At 35.6% G+C, this 5,183-nt stretch overlaps 1 long non-coding RNA gene across 1 annotated transcript; it reads right to left on the bottom strand.

The window, feature by feature from the left end:
• Positions 1–845: 845 nt before the first annotated feature.
• Positions 846–4,978, bottom strand: LOC121430857. The gene is made up of 3 exons (XR_005972075.1): positions 4,732–4,978; positions 3,303–3,403; positions 846–2,811 (listed from the first exon to the last, which is right to left on the bottom strand). It is a non-coding gene; the product is annotated as an uncharacterized LOC121430857 (long non-coding RNA).
• Between the last annotated feature and the right edge of the window lie 205 nt (positions 4,979–5,183).

Here is a 5,183-nt window from a genome sequence, read left to right as displayed (position 1 = left end):
CTCTATGCCTTTTTCTATCACTCCTTATGCGTCTGTCCTTCCCTATTCTATGTGCGTCTCTTTCAATTGATCTATATGTCTTTCTTTCTTTATGTGTATCTCCATCTCTCCCCCTCCCTTTCTTTCTTTCTTTCTTTCTTTCTCTTTTTCTTTCTTTCCCTTTTTCTTTCTTTCTCTTTTTCTTTCTTTCTTTCTCCTTTTCTTTCTTTCTTTCTCCTTTTCTTTCTTTCTTTCTTTCTTTCTCTCTCTCTTCCACTCTCTGTTTAATGTATTTCTGCCTCGTAAATTGCCAATTTGTCTACTGCCAGTCTACTTTCATTAGGTCTAATGCCATTCTGTCCAACATTTCTTCTAAGTACCATTTGGTCTAATAACCATCTGGTCCAATCATTACTTCGTCTAATCACCATTTCGTCTATGCCCATCTGTTTCACAACCAGTTGGTCTAATATCCATTTCATTTACACTCAATTTGCACAATTAACACTTACAACATGACTTAGTCCTATTTGACCAAATGGTATATGGACTACATGACTGTTGGACCAACTGGTTATTAGACGAACTGGTGAGTGGACGAATAGGCAATTAGACGAACTGGTGAGTGGACGAACTAATGGTAGACCAAATGATAGTAGACGAGTTGGCTATCGGATGAATCGTAATTAGACGAAGTGGAAATAAACCGTCTGTTTCTTTCAGTCCACGCTATGTGTTCTAATTATTCATTTCGAGACGTACTTCTGATCCGCAAAAGAGACTTTAGTACATAAGAATTTATTCACTTCGTATATACAAGTGTATTCCTTAAAAAACACATCATACAATACAATATTCTAAGCAAATAATATATCAATATGCACCATCATGAATATCCAAAACGTAACATAACTTAAGTTTTTTTGTGTGTGTTTTGTTATTATTGTCATTTGCATTGGTATTCCCTGAAACATTTGCCCGTCTATTACTGTAAGGATTCATTTTTGAGCCATTCAATAATGTTAATTCAAAGGTTAGCATCTTCTCTACAGCGATTCTTAAATTCAATTGTCGATATAGGGGTATTGTGAAATCGGGCTCTATATTACCCCTCCCCCCCCCACACACACCCCAACAGGCACACTCACATGGCTCCTGGTTTAGTCCAAACAATTCATATTCTAAATACTTACATGACACATAGAAGTTGATAGGCATAGATTTCTTGATTACGTATACAATGGCAATTAGTTAAATCAATTGTGATTCAATTTATCTAGCGCTATAAAGAAAAAGTATATCACTTTGTAACAATAAACTATAATTCCATACACCATATACAAATCTATGAAACATGAGAAAATGATGACATACAATCATGTAGATCATATACAATCATGTATATTTTGAGTATTTCAGGGTTCTTTACAGAATAGATTTTTTTTGTCATCTTTGGATTGGAGCGATATGTGTGTTTTGGTAAACCAACCCGGAAACGAACACAACCAGATGTCAATATTGATATATGTTTTATAGGACATGGGTGAATATTTCTCGTGTAAATACTATAAACTGGAAACGCCGTAGTTAGATTTTATGATACACTTGAAATCAATGTACAGTGTATACATGTAATTGAACTTGAATTTTGTTGTGAAGATTATAACAAGGCGTAAATATTATAGCTAGGAACGCAGACAAGCCACTCACATTCCTGTTCAGAAGATTGGATCAATATCAATATCCCTTTAAGTGTGAACCTGCACAATCGAATCTCTATAATCATATCGTTAGTGGGGATAAAAACTTATAGTAGAACATCAATCCTCTTTAAATAGGTAAAAGAAAATGACCCGTACTCAGGCATGAATATATTTTTTTTACCCATCTGCAAATATGTTAAAACTGTTGACAACTGAAACGAAGTGATAGCTGTTCAAAGTTCACCGAAATTACAATCATTGATAGTCAGCTGAGTGAGCAAAACGCCTAGCCAATTGCTGGTGTTAAAAAAATGCTCCGGGTTGAGAGTAGTATGATATAAACAGATAAAGAAATATTAGACAACCAAAACGCTGAAAACATCATTAAAATCGGACAAGGACAAACAAAGTTGTGGTATTTCAAAGTTTTGCAATATTCCGGGGAAATAGATCTCGCCAAGTATTCATGAATATTCAATGAGCAAATTGAATATGTCATATCTCCACTTGTTCTTTTGTTTTTTTAACTATAAGAAATCCGATTTATTCATTTTTTTCTACCAAGACTGAAAAGATCTCGGAGGAGCAACTGCCCCCTCTCCCTTGCGTGCCACGAGACTTCATTCATAAAAATATTGGTAAGAGTAACTAATCTGTACGTGTCTGTATATGTATGTGTCTGACCGACAAAAGAAGTTAAAATCAAGTTCTTTTTTAAGGCTAGAATCTACCAAAAATCTGGTTGATAATGACCATTGTTATCGGGCGGACACAATTTGCCAACCGATAACTTTTACTTTGACCATACCTTTAAGAGTATTGGAGGAATTTTAAAAAGCCCATCTTCGGTACACAAATATTCTAAACTGAAAGTGGACACGGTGAAGGTCACAGGGCCCGTTCCCTCATGTTTTATTTGACAATGTTTTATTGCGTGTCTTGAGTATATTTACAGTTGAAAGAGTTGTTTGGTTTTAGAAACGCGTGTTCTCGACGTAGTCAAGTTCCCCTGGGTTTTCAATGTCTTCATCCTCGTTTTCATTGTCGTCGTCATCCTGACTGGTGTAGAGATATAACATGAAGAAGATCATACATAGAGGTATGATGATGAGGGCAAGGGCTTCCTTATCTGTAGGTAAAGAAAGACACGATGAGAGTTATAATCAGTCACAATGTTTATGTTTTCTTTTCTAGTGGAATACAGAGCCTCGTAATAGCTGACCACAATATTTCAACAACTAAAAAATGAAAAATATGAATCGATCCCGTTTTAAATCACATTATACGCATAATGTTTGCAATGTTTTCATCAAAACTCTGGTATAGTTTTGCGAATTTCTGAAGACTATCTTAGAGATATTGGGCATATGCTACCATAAGAAAATCCCGGCAGAATTTACTGGCATGGAGCACCTGTCAAAATAAAGCAAAACATTTTGATCAAAGGGACGTTCTCATCGAAAAAAGTGTCAGAAGTTTAAATGTATTCTTTTCTTATTGCCACAAAGCAAATTAATAAGTTTTAGCTTAGCCCAATACTACACACCCACATCGGCACGCACTCTCAGACACCCACATGCACATCCACACACAAAAGTAGAGTGATAAAAAGTTACATACTGATATTTTCTAGCGGTTCGGCTGAAACGAAACCTGGAACGATTGTCACCAAGAGTGAAAGAACCGTCATCCAAAACTTCATGATGAAGGCCTATTGAATTCTAAAATGAAAAAGAAATGGGCTGATATGGTAACAAAATAATTGTCAACGAGGGATGGGTAAGTGACAAAAGGGGACGAGGAATATCCTCACGTTATATAGGTATGACAGCAAAACGGTAAATCACTTAACGCTTAAATTTCTTAGATATTTCAGAAATACTTTGAGAATTTTCGACCTGCTTTGACTTTTCTATGTATTTTTTTATATAACTTGTGTAGAAGCCGTAGTGGTATTGACTCTCGCCTCGTAAACAGAGGGTCGTGTGTTCGAATCCCACCGCGGTCGCTGGCGTCCTTTGGAAAGGCGTTAATTCACACTTTCCCACTCACGACCCAGATGCTAAATATAATGTGAAAGTCATTCTATGTGCGCCTCATCGGCGATTGACTGGAATGCTCCCCAGGGAGTGGAGAATGTGCACACATTGTGTGCGGGAATGACTATAATTGAATCCGATGACCGGGGTAATAACATATCTGTAAATCGCTTGGTTCCGATGTATTAAGCGCTATATATATATATATATATATATATATATACAATATTGATATTCATTATTATTATTAGTTTATGAGCTTGAACAACGTTTTCCCTTTGACTCAACCATTATGAGCGAATAAAAAGGGTATTAGGTCGATGCCTCTTTTTCATAGAATGAAAATCCTGTTTTCAGTTCCTTGAATTATACTTAAAAATATATCTGGTTTAAAATTACGATAACTATAAAGGCATATAGTCCAATTGAAAAGTTGAACTCACGTATATTTAAAGTCTACTTTCCGCATTTCACTCGGTATTATGAGGCACGAGACAGACAAGCTGGCCAATTCATGAATAATATTCGCCAAATCATTGGCCTATATTGGGCGCTTGTAATCCAAGTTACACGAGGAAAGCTATATACAGATTGATACAGAGGTTCGAGCCTTATTAGCTTAATAACAAGACGGTCCCGCATGAAACTAATCATATCTGACTTAAACATAATAATAATAATAGTAGATGCTTATATAGCGCATAATATTCTACAGAAGTTCTATGCGCTTTACAGAGGAGGTAATTAAATCTTATACAGGTATACTTAGAATAAAATACATAAAAACTAAATGAAAGATTAACAAAACATTGCAACATACCTATCCTAAACCAAATAATCTAACATGAGAACAAGTACGTTTTTAAAGATTTGAGAAAGGTGGAAGTACATGTGATGGCCCTCAGATTATTAGGCAGTTTATTCCATGTACATGTTTGCTAAAAATTATCACGCACATAGGCCATACAGATTTCCAATCGCTTTGTGAAGACATGTTTAATGAAACTTACCGCTTTCCAATATTAGAAATACAGTAGCGTAATCCTCTACTCTGGATCCCGAATAAACAAGTATACACTACTCCGATTTATTGCGTTTACAAAGGCCTGATTGTCATTATAATTTGCATGAACCTGGAAAGTTTAGGTGGGGTTCAAGCGTCCTAGCAAACTGAGGCCATTTTAAATACCATTTCGACAACACACTGGATGAATGCGCTATTGAAAAGCTACACCCACTATTTGTGGTATATGAAAAAGTAAGGAATGACAATTGCAACGGTTCGTTGCTTCTCTTCAAAAGAGAGGTTTCAACATAAAAGCAGACGAATAAATGCAGTTCGTCAACAGCGTGTGAATGATCATGAGCTATAATCGGCCTACATGCAAATCACAGTTAATAATAAAAATAATAAATAATATATACTGATTTATATAGCGCAGAAACTATGTGCATATATTCT

This window comes from Lytechinus variegatus, chromosome 17 (genome assembly GCF_018143015.1).
Source record: "Lytechinus variegatus isolate NC3 chromosome 17, Lvar_3.0, whole genome shotgun sequence".
NCBI lineage: Eukaryota > Metazoa > Echinodermata > Echinoidea > Temnopleuroida > Toxopneustidae > Lytechinus > Lytechinus variegatus.
The sequence above is the reverse complement of the archived record's forward strand: the minus strand, read 5'-3'. Positions and strand labels throughout refer to the sequence as shown.